The following is a 19,470-nucleotide window of genomic DNA, read 5'->3' on the forward strand; positions in this document are numbered from 1 at the left end:
TTACTTTTAATTTAACTCCATGGACTGTAAAAACACTGTGAGCATTTTAATTACATAATGACCTCTAAAATGAAGGTGAACAAAAATGCTGAATTTGTGGAACATATTTCTAGCTGTCAGCCAAATTTTCTGAGTGAAACCCGTTATCAGCTCAGAGAGGGGAAAATGAAGCTTACTATATGGAACTTCTTGTTACATTTTTGAAATCTTTATTGGGTATTAGAAGGCAGAAGAGGGCATTTTTTTCATGCCTGTATCAGAGTGCTGCAGTCTCAGCTGCTGTAGCAGATTTGGGACCCCCTCGTGTAAGTTGTGCCAATACAGTGGCCGCAGGGAAGGGGCAGGCTGCATATGTGTGTGCAGCGTTGCTCCTCTTCCTGCCCCATGGTGCCCAGCGAGGTGGCACAGGAAGAAGTGTGTGGGCACCACGGCAGCTTGCTGGCAAAGACATCTTTGACTGGAAACACCGGGCAAGCAAGACTTACAGTCTGCTAATAAAGCAGCAAAATGGCTTAGTTTGAAAAGGGGCTTCCATCACCTGCTGTAACTGGAACCAGAGTGGTGGAACGGGGAAATATTTGGTCTCTTGAAAAACAGGAGTTCCGAATGAGTGTTGGAGACTAATGTAATCATCTTAATGGTTTGCTTCCTGCTTCACTGTGGTAACGTGCCACTGTATGCCGGTGTGCTTTTTCTAACGAGAAGATTTTTCCCTCCTGGAAGGACAGAAAAGCTGAGGGGGAGCTATTAAATTCTGAAAGCTATATTTAGCTGGAAGCAATTAAAGCTAGCACTGTATAATGACACTTGAGACTAGCTTATCCATCAGGCAGACTGTAAGATTTTAATGTTTGGTTTCAGTCAGACTTGGCATTACTGTTAACTTTCGCTTACATTCATTAAACTTTGCATTTTAGAAGATGTCTGGTGTGGGTTGTTTTAGAGAAGTTATTTGCTTTCTTACTGTTCCCACTTTGTTCCTACGTCCATTTTCCGTGTAAACCCCCATAGTCCCATGTAGCTTTTGAAAGAGGTGGTTCTGCTCTACCCCCCAGTCAGCAGATGCCTGGTTTGCTCTTTTCATCATCTTTATGCTTGCAGCATGTTGGTGCAGTGAAATGACTCTGCAAACACTATGGCTAAAAATTTGGCTTTTTTCCTGTTTAGTTATTAATTGGATTAATTTTCCACTCTAATTTCACTCTGTAGTCTTGTTGCTACCGGCTTTAGTAGAACTTGCTGTGGGAATCAATAGCTAACTTTGAGAAGGGAGAAAATTGGCTGGTTCCTCCCCAAGGGCCCAGTTCTGCTTGATGCCGACTTACACCGAATTGCTCTCTATTGCCAGACTGAGTCTTTGTTACACTCCTGGTAGGCTCTTCTGGAAATTTGTAGCTTCCTTAAGACTAATACAGTACAAACCAGCTTAATTAATTGCTGTAGAGTTGTTAAAAGGTCAGTTATTGCATGTTCATTCTTTTTTTTTTCCTTGGGTACCAAATAATTAATTTTCTGTTCTGTGTTAAATGAACATCCCTCTATGATGCTCACATGAGCTATAGTCATCCACTGTGAGATATGTTTATTGCTCAGTTTATCCTATTCCAGTGCATCAGGCTCTAGAATTTTTCTGATGTTTGTGAGTATGTCTGTACAACTGTGGGTTACTTTATTTATTACACAGACACAAAAAAAAAAAAAGCTATAAATCAATCAACAGTGCAGTTAAGCTGATCTGGATTTCCCAGATGATTTTAGCAGTTGTGTACCTGTATTGCAAAATACTCAGAAACAAAATCATATGAGTGCTTCTTTATGCTCACTGGTCAGAAGAGATCCCTTGAGTTCAGTGGTTTGGGGATCAAGGGGGAACATGGAACCTTTTTCAGACCAGCAAATTGTGGGGGAAATTTCATTTTGGAAGGAGGAAAACTTGATGTCTATGCAAAAATGTGGGGAGATTGTGGAACAACAAAGGTGTCACTTGGCTTTGTACAAGTGGTTGATACAAGCCTTGGCTTCCTGAGCTGCTGTTGGCCTAAGGTGCCCAGTGAAGGATGCTTAGGTTGTGTCTCCTTATATCTGTCACTTTCCTTTAGGGTCCTTCTAGGGTCCCTGTTACTTCAATATGATATGTAATGTACTCCTAGTAACTAACATAATTCTTTGTAACCTGTATCAGATTTTTTTTTTCTCTGTTTTTCTTATGTTGTTTGTGCAGATAGCACAGAGAATTAAAGGCATGAGTTTTTCAGATCTAACTTGTTGGGTTTTTTTTTTCCAAAGACTCTTTGTAAGGTTATCCTGTTGCCTTAGCCATGAGAAGTTTCTAATATATGATTAGTTGGAAGTTTCAAATGTAGAACAGCTTAATTTTTGAGTTACTGGGAAAAATGCCAGCCATAGATTTGGGAAAGTCTGAGTAATAAAATCATAAAGCTGGTTCATTGCTCAAATATGTTATTTCAGCTGCCTCTGCCCACTGTTATGTTCCTACAGGCTAAAAATGTCAATAGGCTCTTATATTAATAGCTATTTTAGGACTCTAATCTTAAAAGGCAGTACAATGAAAGAACCTTAGATTAATCAAAAATATCAAAGTTAACACATCAAGTGTTCTTTCTTACTCTAGTTTAAAAAACTTCCACCCTTAATACTTAGATGATTAAAAATGCACAAGTTCATGTGTTGAATTATCCTAAAATTAAATCATGGATGTTTAAACTACAAACCAGATGGGGACAGTGGCATTTTTAGAAATTGATATAAAGAAGCAAGAAATTGAGTGTAAATGTGAAATTAGGAGATACTAAATGTAGACAGCTAATAGGAGAAGGCAAAAGTATAGCTCAAATGTGCTCTTGAGTTGGCAACAGAAAAGAATTTCCTTTTTCCTTGGAAAATATGCTAACACTGTAAGAATAATACTAAATAAGGGCAGTAATGTCAATTCAAGAAATGCAGAAGATTTTAATTTCATTACTGAATTAAAGCTGTAGTCTGTGACAGCATGTAGAAATAATAGCTAAGAAAAAGTTAAATGTTAACAGTAATCGAGATTCAAAACTTACCACAAGTAATTTGAGGAATTCTCTGTTTCTCATACTGATTTTGAAGAAAGATCAGGAAAGCCTTAGAGCAATGGAGAAAGCTTAACAATGTGCTAGTTTTTACAAACAGTATGTAGTACTCAGACACTGTTTTGTCTGGGGCTAATTGATTGCAGACTTTTGGGAAATTTATTGTAAAGCTGATGTGGGAACTGACTTGGTGCAACAGAAGTTCAAATCTAATAATTTGAATGAAGGACCATGTAGCCCATGAATATAAAGGCATACTAAACCATTGCTCCTTTTTAGCTCAAATGGAGCACGTTAAACTTTGTCATAAGCAATGTTTTGTACTGTTCGCGTTGTACAGATAAGTCCTACAAGCTGCTAAAACTGTAAAATTGGATTGTCTTCAGAAAAACGGCATTTGACTAAATGTCAAAACTCCATTGCTTCAAAGCAATGGCTGAATAATGATACAAGTTTGTCAAAAAGTAGTACTCCAGCATCTGTTTCTGTGCAGGATTCTTCTTTCTTGTTTTGTGCTGACAAAATCCCCACAGCCTCAGTAGAGTTACACACATGTGCAGAGTTCTGAATCTTTGGAGCAAGAAGGGTTTCTGTTACACAATACATTGCTCTCTTAGTGTATTAGTAAACTAAAACTCAAGTTGTTTAGTTATATGGGAGAGTGTGGCTAACCCGAATTTCTAATGCATATCTTTCAGAAAAAAATGTCAGCTACTGATGCTGTATTTTAGAGAAATATTTTGGGAGGGGAGAATGCACAAAAAACAAGGTGGGAAATTTTTCAGAAATTCGTACATTCTACTCATTACCTCCCTTATGTTTCCCAGGTATGAAAGGACAATGCAGCAGGAAGTTTTATTTCTCATTTGATTTTTTTCGTTTGTTTTTCAGCTCCAACAGAAGACTCACATGAGTTTGCCACATCTTGCCTAATGGAATTGCTCATACTTTCACTTCTGTAAAAGAAGAGATTTGGATTCTTCTAGTGACAGTGATCCTACCCCACTCACTGTAAGTCAGTCTTCCTTCTATTATGGATGTGTTGCCCTCCTTCTGGGAAAGCAGACGTTAAATTGGTGTGGAGCCTGTTTCATCCTGTTTCAGCCTAGAGAGAGCATGATCTAAGAAGCTGTGTAAGAAGCTTCTTGGTATGAAGTACTACTCAGTCAGTGGAGAATGGGAGAGGACTACAGTATAGCCACAAAGAGGCAGCAGTTCAGTCCCTTTTTGGGATAAGATATTGTGCTTAATTAGATGTCTAGAAGAATTGAAGGAAGTAGCAAGGAAACAGAATAGGTGAACCTGAAGTTGTGCTAATGTAGCCTTTTATTCTGCTGACACAAGGGTAATTGTTCAAAAATACCTCGAAGTTGTGTTACTTTTGAGGGAAATGGGTTAAAAAACACCATTTGTTGGGTTGTACTGTTTGGGTTCCCTTCAGTCTAAGGCTTTGGGGTTTCCACTGATCACCCACTGAGTTAGGAAGGGGGACTCTCACCCATTGCACCATTGGACTCTGAGGTTCGTGTCTCATTCTGAAATGGTCTCTCTAGACTGCAGCCAAATACAGGACTTTGGCAAGGTTGAGATTATGTTATCGGTGACATTGAAAAAATTCTTGTCCTGCTGGTGGGTTTTTTTGCCCGAGTGCTCACTAATTGTGAGATTTAGCATTAGGAGAAAACTGTCCTGAATCATATTTCCAGTCATGGCATTTGTGGCATTTTATCTTCTCTAATAGTATGTAAATATAGTCACAATGCATTCTGAATACTTAACAATTTCTCTTTTGGTGTAGGGACATTGGTAATGTATTTGAACTTCCTGTCTGGCTGCTTGTGCTGCATTTCAACTGTTTTGTTTGTATCTGTGTGTGTGTATGAATAGATATATTCTTGTCCTTTTTAACCTGTGGGGACCAGATTAGTATTTTAGAGCACATAGGATGGTTAGGATGTTGTAGGCTTTACATGCATGTAATTTACATATTTGATTGCAGTTTTGGAAGGCTGGATGTTCTGAACTGTGCAGTTCTTACAGTCCTGTGTATAAACTGATGTTTTAAAAATCAGTCTTGATAGACTGATGTGGATCTTATACTTGTAAACCAGAATATAGCATTGCTGTTTGCACTAATTTCTTATTGTACTTGCACCTGTGTTTGCGTAGGCTTAATCACTGCTTTAAGCTTGGAGAATTTTTAGCCTGAATTTTTATTCCTCTTGAGAGCATGTAAAAGGTATCGCTAGCTCCAGGATGCCCAGTAGGAACTTGCTTTCTTGTGGAAAGCTGGAGATGAGTCATGAGAACTGAAGTATGTAGCAGGCGCAAGGATTGAATCTTTGCTAGATGTGGCTGCTGTAAAGCACATTAAAAACTATGTATGTTTTCAGCTTCTCTAAACTAGAAGCTGAAAAGGTGTCACTGGAGGGGAGAGCAAGGAGTGGGGAATACTTTCACTTGGTTATTTCAGTTGGTAGGTACTGCCATACTGCTCCAATGGGTGGTGCCCAGTTGCTATGGGATCCTTTTACCTATGAAGATAGTGGAGTTTATCAACACTATTACAAAACAGTTCGTTGATAAAGTTGGGAATTTTTATGTTTAAGTAGCAAATCAAAGTTTTGTGATTGCCTGATGACTTTCAAAACATTTCTGTACATGGCAAAAATGAACATAGAGCAGCCCACCCCAGCATGCAACACGTGGCAATTTTATTTACAGAGGGGGTTCCTGTGCAACAGATACGTTTGTGACTTCCCATGAAGTCGTGCAGGAAACCTGTGAAAAACTCTGGTGAAGACCTTATTTGCTTATCCTAATCTTTCTAGTGTTCCCCATTGAAAGACAACTTTGATAGGTGCTGAAAGGAAGGGTGGTAGATTTACAGGGATACAAAACTGACAGCATTTGAACAGTTACAAAAAGGGAATTTTTCATTGCTCCTCTAACAGCAGTAGCAGAACATTGAAATGAGAATTAGGATTTATCTTAAAAATAATACTTCCATTTTCATACTGACACAGTACAATCCTGTTCGTATCTGTTCTTGGAATGCATTAATACTTTGTAACACCCTGTTTTTTGAGATACATTAAATCTCCCATTAACACGTGGTATAATTTCACTGAATAGCTCGGTATCTTTTGAAAAAGGAAAGAAGCAGTACCTGTGAATTCAAAGTGAATTCACCTTTAAGTGGCTGTCTTAAATTCATTTTTGCAAGCTTGAAAATTGAATCTATGGCTGTTACAGAAGCAACTTCCATATGTTACTGAGCCTTTAGAAGAATTCTTTACTGCTCTCCTGAATGTAGGAAATACAGTGATCCTCATTCCTCAGTCCGGATACATTTTTTTAAAAGAAACTTCATGGAACCCCTGTGTATTCTGGTCTTTGTTGGTATTTTCTCTTAGTTTTGCCAACCTAAAATTCCAAGCTGAGTTCTTTGGTACAAATATTATGTACATTGGCTATTTGGTTTTATCTCACTTGTGAAAGGTGATTTTTACTTTTTAAGCTGAATATTGGTAGCTCACTGTTGTCTACTGGCTCTTTACTAATAGTCTTATAGGAAAAACTCTACTTTGTTCTTCACAGAACAAAGTTCCGTGTTAAAATATGCCATTTAGTTCTTCGTCTGAAGGAAAAAGAGGCCAAATCTTAGCATGCATATGCTTGTAAATGCAAAAATAACTAATGTACAACCCTAGCTGTTCTTTGTGTACAAGCTCATGACTATAAATTTAAGCTACTTCTCTCAGATGTGTTTCTTTTGGAATTAGCTATGAATATCTGTACTAACTTGTACAGTGAATAGTAGCATATGTGAATCTCCTGCAAAAAAAAAAGTGAAGAAGGTAAGAAAAAGGCTGTTTGTTAACTTCTTGTCTTACTAGTTGCTATTGAAACAAATTAGTTTTGTTATTGTTTAAGACCAAAACAAACTATTACATCTGAGTATCGTGGATGGCATCTGTGGATGGGGGTGGTGAATAAGCAAGTTACTTACCTCATGGAAGCATAATTTGTATTTTTTAGTTTGTCATAGATACTTTGATCTAAAACAGAAAACACATGCTTAGAGGAGCTGTTTGAAACAAGTGGACTGCTGATGTACTATGATTTCAGAATAAAGTAATTTTTAGGACTTGTTTCAGTAGAAAATAAATGTTTGTGAAATCATGAAAAAGTGGACCAAATATACAGGCACAGCTTTATTAATACAGCATGATATTATTTAAGTGCATCTTTTAGGACAAGTTGTTGCTTGTAAATGCCAAACGTGTCAGGCTGATGTTTGGCTTGAGGTGGTGTGATGAGGTTGTGAACTCCTCGGCCCTGTGGTGCCAAGGTGACAGACCATTCTCCCTGGATTAGGTTCAGAGTATGTCACACACATGAAAATTCAGGTCTTCTTAATATTTACTGCTTCCTACTTTGGCAGAGACTATGAACTTTAAGTGCTTGAAATACCTAATTAGCATAGCCAAAAAAGATCATGAGTCTTGTCTCCTGTTATGGAAACTTTACATTCCTTATGCTTAAATGCAGAGAAAAGTAGCAACTGCTGTCTGGTTGTTACAAAGACAATCAGCTGGGTCACCCTTCCCACTTCAGCAGTGGGAACAAGTTGCTTTCTTAGTAACATTGCAGTGAGGATATGACGAAGTGAAAGCCTGCATATTGCCTACAGAGAGTGATACAGATAGTCAATATTCTTACTAGTGAAAATGTTTTCATCACACCCTCACTGAGCAGAAGCGTACACTTTTCATGAACTCAGTCCTTTGATGTGCATAATTTTTTTTTGCTTGGAGAAGCTAAAAGAACTTGCCTCTCTTCTTTTAGGGGTAGGTCGAAGAGACCATCTCTGTCTTTCAGTATATGTTTGAACACGTGCTTCTGCCAGCCTTATCATTTTGAAAAAAGATGAAGTAAATTTTTCCTGCCTTTGCTTATGTAAACTCTGGTAATTTCTTTATTTGTCCACCAGCTGAAGAATAAAAATAAAGCCACAGATACATCAGAAGGCAGAAGATTTGTTACATTTCAAAGGTGGCCTTAGAAATTAATTAAGACCAACAGCTGTATAGCTGTGTAGTTGTATAGCTTCAGGGCCCCTCTTTCCAATTGTGCCGCAGCAAAGGTTTTGTGTGCAGGCAGATTGCAGGAGAGTGGAAGAGAAGGTTGCAGTTGTCAGTGGGCTCCTTCAGTGTGGTAATGAGGATATGAGACTGAATCCCCAATCCTACCATGTGTAATAGTGAATGAGGTAAGGCTTTGGCCTCTAGTGACTGTTGCTTATTCATTGATTCCTAGTTTATATGCCGTAGACTCACATTTGCTTCAGAGAAAAGGTCATATTCTTGTTTTAATTCATAAGGCAGGTTCTCATAGCAGCAGGTATTTGAAGACAAAATGAAAATGACATTGTTTCTTTAGGTTGGAAGAAGCTTCCTACTAAGCAAAAAATATTATGACTATTGAAGCAGTTACTTCTCAAAAAGAAATAAAGATTACTTTAAAGACTGAGTAAAATGGTAACGGTATAATTTTTCTGAGCTATGTGTATAAAGTTCAGTGGCTTCTTTAGTTTGTCAGTGGGCTTCTGTTACATTAATGTGTTTTAATCTTGTTTTTTCCTTGTGTGCTTGCCCAAGAATGTAATCTGTCATAGATTTTTGTTGCACTTCTTATCAAAGCATATATGAGGGATGAAAAATGGTCAAACCTGATGAAGCATAATTATCAACAGTGATGAATAAACAGAGGTGTAGTTATGAAAACGTAACATTTGCAATATTTGTTTAATGAGTTTTTTAAACTTTCCCAACTTTGTATGTCTCACACACACAGTGTCTGTTGTGGAGACACATGCTTTTTAGTGACCAAACCATAACGAGAACTTTTCAGAATCGAAGTACATTCGCACATCAACTTACGTTTCAAGAACATTAACATTCTTGCAGAAAACCAGGAAAGATGGTTTATTCCCCATGTTACCTGATGGGGAGTAAAACATGCTGTCTGGTGACTTGCAGACACAATAGTGAGCATCAGAGTAATGATGAAAAGAAATTGATGATAAAATGATAATGATAAAATAAAATGATGAAAAAGCTTTATGAAGCCTTCAGTGCAGCAGCATGTTTTACTGTAACTTTCACTGCTCTTCCCTTATGTCCAGGTGACTTCTGTGCCTCCAGATCTCCTGAAGGAGACCTGGGCTCTGCTGCTGTATTTTTGGACGATGGCAAGTTATTAAAGAAAAGGAAGAGTTTCTGATCTAAGACCAGATTTCTTATGATGCTTTACCTTGAAAAGTAGCAAAAATTATCCTTATTTTTCCCCCTTAAGTTTTGCCCACATATGTTTGTACCCTGGATTTTTTTACTTCCAGTCCTTAAATATCTGAACAATTTGATGACTGTCCACAGATGTTTGAATGTACTTCAAGCAGTACTTTATTTTTAACAGCAGAAATTATGCTTTCAGGAAAATCAAAGAAACTCAAGTTACTATTCTACTTTAGAAGTCTAATAATAAAGGATTAATCAAAACTAGAAAATTGTCTTTCTGTAGCACAGCATTTGTTTGGAACTTCTAACAAGCTATCAAGTGATACAAAAAGAAATAATTCTTGGGGGCTCTTGCATTAGCTAAAAGGTAGAAACTGTCAGCTACATTAATGGTCCAGAGGCAGCAGTACTCACTGTGCTGATGCCTTTTCCTGGTCTTAAAATCAAGAGTCAGACACAGTTAGAAGGGGAAAAGGGATTTTACCTTGGTATTTATTTTAAGGATCCTTAAGTGCACATGTCCAGATTGAATGCACTGAAATGCACACCACAATGCCCCCCGCAAAAGATCTGGTATAACATTATAGGTCTTACTGATTAGCATAATCTATCAAAAATTCCCTAATAAGAGGCTTGAATGAGCCCCCCCTCCCCAAGGAACCTTCCCCTAGATGGTTCTATCTTAGTTTACAGAATGTGTTCTGGAGAGGACCTTGGGGTCTGGGGCACACTGATCCTCTACCTAAGAAGCTTCTAAAACATTTAGTCTTGTAGCTGAACAAACAAGTCCAAGAATGTAGGTAAAAAGCACTCTAAGAATACAGAAGCTGTAAAAAGGTATAACAGGTATAAAAGAAAATACAAAAAATCATCATGACATCATGGTGACAGTGAAAAAAACCAGTGGGTTTCTGCTTGAGGGACACCAATATAATTTGTTGTTGGTGATGAGAAGGACAAGGGAGACCAGAGAACGGCCCTGTTCCTTTGTGTGTGATTTTTTTTTTTTTTTTAGTGACAACTTTTATTGGGCAACAACTCTTTGCTTCTAAGGATTTAAACTATTAATGTTGTTTTTAACACATTGTGATGAGTCATGTGTCACTCCCTGCCTGCTTTTATTTTTGCCACAACTGGACAAAATGATAGTAACAAGTGGTTAGCAAAGTAAAATGTACCCTAAGAAAAGATAGTTTATAGTTTCACCCTTAATACCATTCAGCATCTGGCCAGCAGCTTTTGAGGGAAAACCTTTGCTTCAAGAGAAATAGAAAAATCATTCATTGTTTAACTCAAGCTTTGGGACTCCAAAGGAAATTGGATTTTCCACTCTGTAGAGTGAGACAGGCTGCAGAATCTAGAGCTTTTCAATGGATTTTGATTTGTCATGAGGATAGTATAAAATAAACATTTTCTATGCCCGTAGTTGGCTGTTTGTTCTATCTTGTCAAATTTTAGTTTGTACTTCACCTTTAACCTTTTTACATATGGTTTATGTTTTGAACTTGAATTGTCTGGGGTTTTTGTTTGTTGGGTTGGCTTTTTTTCCTTTTTTTTGTTGTTTTGTGGGGTTTTTTTGGTGCCATATAGCTATTGAGGAAATCTAAAAGAAACCACTAATTAAGAAGTGGTGATAGCTAAGTAACAGCTGTTAAGGGCATGATTCAGCGTCTCCTGCTGCAGCTAGCTTCCCCTGCGAGTTGTGAAATCTCAATCTGTCCTGTATTTGCGAAGTCCCTGGTGAAGAAGTGCAGGTAAGCAGGGTGCAGGGACTGCCACAATGGATATTGTGGTTGGTTGACCCTGGTTGGACACCGGGTGCCCACCTAAGCCACTCAGTCACTCCCCTCAGCTGCATGGGGCAGAGAAAATATAATGAAAGACTCATGGGTCAAGATAAGGACACAGAGAGATCGCTCAGCAATTGCTGTCATGGGCAAAACAGTCTTGACTGAGGGAAATTAATTTAATTTATTACCAGTCAAATATAAGGTAATGAGAAATAAACCCAAGTCTTAGAACACCTTCCCTTCACCCCTCCCTTCTTTCTGGGCTCAATCTCCAAATCTGCTTCCTTCCTCCCAGTGGAACAGGGGTTGGGGAATGAGGGCTATAGTCACATCATCACACATTGCCTCTGCTGCTCTTTTCTCCTCAGGGAAAGACTCTTCACTCTCTTGCCCTGCTCCAGTGTGGGGTCCCTCTCATGTGAGACACTCCTCCATGAATTCCTCCAACATGAGTCCTTCGCATGGGCTGTAGTTTATCATGAACTGCTCCAGTGTGCATCCCCTGTGGGGTCACAGAGTTTGAGGAATACTTCTGAAGTGGGATTTTGGCTTTAAGCTGGAGGCCTTTTTAATAGTATCTTGTGAGAAATAAGGAGCCACTACTGCCATCTTTTACCTGGATGTGTGGCTCTGTGTGGGATGCTCCAGCTGTGCTGTACAGGCTATTCACTGAAGAGTTGGACTCAGTGGTCCTTGTGGGTCCCTTCCAACTCAGAATATTCTGTGATTCAGTTCTCACCTGTGGGAAGATAAATCCATGGTTTTTTCAGTTGCATAACCGTGCATCACATTTCATTTAACTTACAGCCCAGAAATCTGTAATGTGCTTGATATGTGTGCATTTAAAACATAAAGTCATTGTTATAGAAAAAATAAATATGCATATTAAGACTTGATTAAAAAGGGATCATTAACACTTGAACAAGGTGCTAGTATCACTTCAGATGAATATATAGAAAACATGAATATCAATATGCCTATACTTCGGAAATGAAGGATATTGGAAATGAAAGTTTTATGACTGGCAAGAATTATGGGGTTTGCCATGGAAAGTGCAGCAGAAGTTCCTAGCCTGATGAATGGAATAGAGCTGCTGAAGGTGTATTCAGTAGAGAGGAAAGCTGCAGGCCACCTGAGGCAGGTTGCAGGCTGTTTGATCTGAGTACAGGGGCCAGCTCAGAAGGCCCAGCCATGCTGGTGCCGAGTGAAGTGTCCAGATCTCTGAGTCTCTGCAGTGAGTCAGAGCTCAGGGGCTTCTGCCTTGGCTTCCAGATGTGCTGCCATGAGTCTGGTGTAATCTAATAGGCAGTGACCTTTAATTGCCTTTTGGCCTTGTGGCATCAAGCTGCTACTGCCACAAATGACAATTAGTAAAATTCCTCTCATTAGGCTGCACTGAACAAGGGGTAACATGATAGTGCAGCATAAGGAAGATGTGTTTATAAAGAATATTTTATTTCTATCGCAAAAATATTCCTATGACTGCATATGTTTGAATTTCAGAGTGCTCTGAAAGGATTGTGAAAACTAGCATTGTTGCTACTTGTTTATGCAAGTTAGCGGTAGCAAAGAAGTTCTGGTTCAGTATGTTACAGGGAAGATCAAATAGAAGACTGTTTAATGGTTTTGGATAAATTGTGGCAACTCAGTTTGGACTGATTGCTTTCACCTGATTTATTTGATTTGCTACCTGTGAAATACCCAGTTTCTGTCCATGGGGAAATGAAGGCTCATTAATATTGTTGAAATAATGTCTTTCTGCTTGCTCAGCTGGAGAAAAGTCAGGCCTGCAGCATCTCTGAAGTGGTTCTGAATCTAAAAAACCAGTGGTTGTTTATGTACAAAATGTTAATTGTCACTCTGCTCTGTTCAGACATAACTAATGTGTGACTTAATTTAGATACATTAGCTGAGAATCATTGTGTTCACATGGGAAGTAATGCATTTGTCACATGTGTTTCTCATGCTTAATGCATAACATCCAACTTGACAATTCCTGCACTTGTTGGTGAGTTTAAGCTTCTTAGATCTACTGTGTAAAGTGGTTAAGCTGCTGGTTTTAACTTCTAAATGCCTCATGCTTTTTCCATGTCCTCACCTAGCTCTAGAAAAGTATCTCAGGCATGGGGAATGGGGCAGGGAGGAAGACAGAGAGAAACTGAGCTGTTCAGACTGGTAAAAGGAGATGTGAATTCTGTTTGGGCAATTTGTGAAGTGCCCAGGCAAAATCAATACGAAGATTCCTCTGCACAAGGCAGCAGCATTTATTGGAAGCTTTAATTATTTTAAAGCACTGTATGCTGGATTTGTATGGACAATCTGTAAGAACAAATGACAGACTTTTCAAAATTAGTTGCTGCATGCCATAGGGAGTAGAAGCAAATTTACATTCCAATTTTGGGAATAATAATGAAATTCTGAATAGATTGGCAATTGGTAATAGGTCAAAATTTGTATGTCTGGAAATGGTATCATTTATGTGAAAGAAAAATGTGAGGTATGAAAACTTTTACTGCAGTTTTGGGTCTAAATGAACTTCACTTCAGGGTGGGTGTTTTGGGAAGCACGAAGATGCAATCAGTTTTCACTGGATGCTGTTCAGAGCCTGGCATGTGACTACGATTTGTCCCATTTTCAAAATCCTTATTCAAAAACCTAATGTGCTAAAAGGAGGAAAACATAAGGAGAGGGATCAGAGTCTTTTTCTCCAAGTAATTCAATAACTTTTTTGTATTTGACACAAATATAAATTATTTACATTTTTATGTGTGCACTTCATAAATTAACTGGCATGTGGCTCTAGTAGCATTTTAATTCAATTGACCAAAATGACCAGGTGGAATACAGCACCAGGTCCTCAAGAAATGTTTTATGTTGTGTACTGTGTTTTCTTTCACCTTTCAAAAGTGTGATACCCATTCAGCATGATAATCCATCCCCAAAATCATGTCTTGTGATGCAAATGATGCTGGTGGGTGGCAGGAGATCCTGCTTGTTTTGTCACTGCATTTTATAGTTCAGTACTGACTTGAAGCAGTGATCACCCTATCACTCTAGAGAACAGTTTTTTGCTGTTTACTCTGGGAACCATATGGGAATAGTTTCAACAACACCTCTTTTATTATTCTCACTGTTAGTGTGAGTGTCTTACTCTGGAAGATCATTATAATGAGGGATATCATGGGGCTGGTGAGCAGTCAGGTGAGTCAGCATGTTTGAGAAGAGTCTGAAATAGGAGCTGGGGCACTGCCAGCTCCCACAGCCACCTTGTTTGTTTGCTGCTAGAACAGACAGTGGACTGATTTTCTTATTTTTTGAGTACAGAAAAGACTGTCAAACTGCAAATACTGATAATGTAACTTCTCCAAATGTCATCCTTCCAACTGCCATTGGTCATTCCAAGATTTATTTTTAATGTGATGTTCCATGTAAATCCTTGTTATTTTGGTGTAACAACACTAAAGATCTTTGGTGTTTTGGACATATTGTATGATGTGATCTCAAAAACAGTATAACATGTTAGGAGAAATAATTGGGTGTATTTTTGTATGGAAATCTTAGTGGTTTTTTACTTAAATCACCATTCACTGTAAATTTTTTTCCACATTTCTCCTCCAGCTCCTCATTTTCTACATACATTTAATTTTTCTACCTTTTCAGAATTAAACACATAGAACAAAAGAATGAAATCCAATGGTTCTGTTTTAACTGCCTGTATTGCACAGGTGTATTTTTTTCTAGAAGACAGTATGAGTTATGGCAATGCTTTAATGTCTGCAAATGTCATGTTTTCCAGTCAAGACTGGATGAAAACTTTGTGCATAGAGTTTCAATATTGAACAGCCTGTGAGAAGACAACTTTCTGTCAAAAGTGCAATTTTATGTCCTGAACTTTGTAAAGGTGTTTTCCTCCTTTATGCATTCTATATTTCATAATGTTAAAAATATATTCTTGAATAAGTCTCTCAAACCTTTAATGCTAAAAGTATCACTTGGTAGCAAAATTGTAAAAAACACATTCAGTGAAAGATTAATATTAGTAAAAGTTAAGGAAAAAATATGTAGGTCAGCATGGGTGAAGTAGGCGTGAGTGCCATCTGTTAAGAAAATAGCTTTCAGTATTATGTTTCCTGCAACTTCATATGTTAGTCATTTTAGACATTTTTAAATAAAAAACCCAAACCTTTTTGTGTCTTCCTCCAAGAAATTGCTTTGTTCTATTTTTCTTTTCAGAAATTCATCAAGAGAGTTATATGAAATAAGACTTAAGTATTTTCAGAATTCATTTTATGCACTGTATGTAATTAACCACAGCTTTGATTTTTTTTTTTTTTTTTTTTTTTTTTTTTTTTTTTTTTTTTGTTTGTGAGTTCATTTGCTCTTTTTTTTTTTTTTTTTTTTTTTTTTTTTTTTTTTTTTTTTTTTTTTTTTTTTTTTTTTTTTTTTTTTTTTTTTTTTTTTTTTTTTTTTTTTTTTTTTTTTTTTTTTTTTTTTTTTTTTTTTTTTTTTTTTTTTTTTGGTGTTGGAAGTCCTGATGGTCTAACAAAGCCAGTGCCATATGCCAGCAGTTTAAAAACTAACACAAAACTGATGAGGGATTGGAAGGAGAGTAGAGAGAGAAGGCAAAGACTGGTGGAACTCTTTTAATACTAAGCTGTTTAAGGGGAACCTACATCACTTTTAAAAACTTCTGTTTATTGCTGGTTTTATAGCCTATAATTAAAATCCAGCTTGTTAGTTGCTGTTCAAGTATAACCAACCTCAAGAATGCTATGAAGCAACCGAGATGTTGGATTGTACACACTATAAAACTCTTCACATTGTTGTCTGGCCATCTCTGTGGCCTGCTTGCAGCGACTGGAGCTGAACTAAAAAATTATATACTCATTAGAAATAAAAAATATGAATAGTTTAATTGTACCGCCCTTTCACTGAGCTCTGATCAAGTTCTTTGTAAATTATTCATTCTCTCATACTGCTGAGGCATCCTAATTAAAACCTTCCATCTTTTAAACCTCTAAAAATACTTGAGAATGAGAGCGTAGCTAAAGCTTTTTTTAATCACGGGGCATTTCATTTGTTTTTGATTAAATTCAGATAGATAGCTGCTAGCTTGCACTAACCTGAATCTAAATGTAAGATTAGGGACAGAGTATCTTTTCCAGAACTGTCTGGATCAATTGAAACTGCTTCCACTTTTTTGACCACCAGCTGGTGATGACCATCCCAAAGCAAAGTATGTGAACTAGTCACCGTGACAAATGCTGCTCCACTGAAGTGGATCAGGCAGGGCTCATGTGTTTGGTGGGGTTTTTTTTTGTTTTTTTGTTTTGTTTTGTTTTTTTAATGTATTTATTTTTTGGCTGGTGAACTGATCTGCAGGAAAGGACAGTAACAAATTGCTTGGGAGTAAGAATTTCTTCAATTACTTTGGCAGCTTTGAAAATGAATATGAATTTGAGTTCTAGCCTGTCAGTGGAGGAACTGAGCTGCTACTGAGACCCATAAAGGTTCTCAGCAGCTTTATATTAACTCTGAGCTCTATTGCTGGATGCAGGCCATATTTCTACATTGGGATGTCATATTGTAGTAGACTTGTATAAGCAAACTTACTGCATTAAAACTCTTTAGGTCTTCCTTGTTCTGGGCTGTCTGTAGTAGAGTTACATTATTCACGGCTTTCTTTTTGTGGCCAATCTCTGAACTTGCTTTTAGATTTTGTACCCTTGTAGCTAGGCAGAGGCAGGCCAAGATCTGACATGAAGTCACTCACTCTGAGATGGACCTTCTGATCTCCCCAAACATAGGTGCTACTTCTGCAGCTTTGTGTTTAGTTTCTTCCCTTTTCAAGGGCAAAAGTTCCTTTACCAGTTCTGTCCAAGTTGAGCTCCTGTGGTAACCCTAGCTGGATTTGTCTTCCCCTCCAGCATTTCAGAACTTGAGGACGTGATGGTGGGATTGTATCATTTGAGGTGGGGAGAGGGTCCCTTTTATGGTTCTTTCCTGTTCAAGAGCTACCCTTTTAACCAGAGACCCTCACTTCTGGCCTGCATCTTTTTTTTGTCTGACCCAGCTATTGTGATTGATACTTTCCCATTTCTTGTTAATTAGGCAAAACATTGCATGTAGTCATTCAGATTTATAATCTGGATTCCCACATCTCCTATCTCTCTGCTTCTAGGTCTCTTTCAGTTCATCTTTATCCTGTACCGTGAAGATAACGTTGCAGAAAACTCGATCCATGGAACCTCTTTCCTGGTTCCCATTGTCAAGGTGTTCATTACGATCATAAATATGAATGGATTTAAGACCAGCAGAATCTTCCAAGAGTAGTTCACTGTGTGCATCTGTGACTCATGGTTCCTGTCACCTGCATACATGAACGTGGGTGATGTGTGTTTCCAGGCAAAAGGACAGCTGCAGGCCTCATCGTGTCTGTCCTGGAGGAGCTCCTGCTAAAGCTTTAACATTTTTAATTTGTATTTGAAATGAACACATTTCTGTGAGAGTTTTAGATTAGATATTAAGAAGAAATTCTTTACTGTGAAGGTGGTGAGGCACTGGCACAGTTGCCCAGAGAAACTCTGTGTGTTCCAAGCCTGGAAATGTTTAAGGCCAGGCTGGATGAAGCTCTGAGCAGCCTGGTCTAGTGGAAGATGTCCCTGTTCGTGGCAGGGGGGTTGGAACTAGATGATCTTTAAGGTCCCTTCAAGCCTAAGCCATTTGATGTTTCTGTGGTTCTGTGTATACTTATTTCCTTCATGTTAGCTTTTGGGTTTGTTTGTTTTTTTTTTTCCTGAAAACCTGGAATTAGCAAACTCCTACCTTTTGGCTTTAATAATAAAAATACTTACCACTTGTAGTACTAAGTGTCCTAAGGATACTTTATATGTAACTATTTTCTACAATGCATTTCTAAAGTTTTGATGTTTGCACATTGCTTGTTTAGAAATACAGTGTTAAGAAATTAGTGGCCCCTCACCTAAGGTGGTGTTAAGAGTTAACACTGATCTGCTAACAACTAGCTGCCCTTGTTCAGAACACCACACACCTCTTTTGTTGTTTCAAGATCTCATAATATGAAAGTACTTCTGTAAGGAAATAATCTGCATAATATTTAAAAGGAAGCTGTAGTTCTACATATATAAATATTAATGTTGTAAAGCACACTGAAAAGGTGTCCGGGAGAGGACTTGGAGACAGAAGCCTCTAAAGATATATTAAGTGGATCAAGAAGAAATATGACCTTTTAACAGTTCATTGTCATTGCACTTTATAAAGTGTGTAAATGAATTTCTATGCATCCTAGGAAGAACTGAATCTTGTTACCACAGTTATTAAATAAGATTTAAATTTTGAGGTAATAGGCCTGCTTACAAAGGACAAATATTAACATTCTGAAAGGGAAGCACTGTTTCCTTTGTATTTTTTTTTCTTTTAGAAATTAGTGGCATACAAAAGACAAATGACAATGCCAGTGTATCATGGAAAAACAAATATCTGTGAGAGGGATCAAAATTTTTGTTTGTTTGGTTTGGTGATGGGTTGTTTGTTGTTTTTTTCTTTTTTTTTTTAAAGAAGTAGATGATTCCAAAGTGTGAAAGGTAAAACAGTACATTAAAGAGGACAAAGCAGGTTTGTTGGATCCTGCCACTCTTTAATGAACATGTCTAGCTCTCTTGCATGAGATAAAGAACCCGTGTTGTGTTTGCTGTTCGTACCACCCTCATGGTATTTTTCTTCAGACTTCGGTGAGGGCCTTCCAGGGCCACCAAAACTATTCCAGTATTTTTATTCGCTGTTCTACAAGAAACCGGAGATGACTGGGTTTGGGTTTCTTTCTCCATAGTTACACCAACTATGTCAGCTGGTTTAATAACATATATTGTTTTATGTCGGCCTTGATAGATTTATGCATCTCACAGCATTTTGCAGTTCATCAGGTCACAGAGAGCCAGTCTGATTCAAAGTTACACCGATGCCTTCAATGATTTGACAGAAAATTGATGTCTTTTTCTTGATGTGCAGGCAGTTCTGTCTTAAGATCTTGAATTACTACATGCTGGCAGACTGACAGATATTTCCAGAACTAACATTGTGCCTATCAAAACTGAATCCACGAAAACAAACAGTGTGTATTTCAGTAACACTTTAGCAATAATGACTGCAGTTTTGAAAAGGAGTAAGCCTTGGGGCACAGGGAAGTATCTTTGTTTTAGTGAACAAAGCAAAGCTTTAAGTAGTAAGAGCAGAAAAATGAAAGACAACCAAGCTCCTGCCAAATGTTTCCCACTCAGG

General features: G+C 37.8%; 1 protein-coding gene across 4 annotated transcripts in view; it reads left to right on the plus strand.

Moving 5' to 3' along the window:
* OSBPL3 (oxysterol binding protein like 3) overlaps positions 1 to 19,470 on the plus strand; it is an 87,630-nt gene that overhangs the window by 14,317 nt on the left and 53,843 nt on the right. For all 4 annotated transcript variants that reach the window (XM_017731177.1, XM_017731178.1, XM_008631327.2 and 1 more), the window contains exon 2: positions 3,972 to 4,091. The gene's annotated coding sequence lies outside the window, so the exon portion shown is untranslated. The remainder of the gene's footprint in view (positions 1 to 3,971; positions 4,092 to 19,470) is intronic.

Source organism: Corvus brachyrhynchos, unplaced genomic scaffold (genome assembly GCF_000691975.1).
Source record: "Corvus brachyrhynchos isolate BGI_N302 unplaced genomic scaffold, ASM69197v1 scaffold84, whole genome shotgun sequence".
In the NCBI taxonomy this organism is placed as follows: Eukaryota; Metazoa; Chordata; class Aves; order Passeriformes; family Corvidae; genus Corvus; species Corvus brachyrhynchos.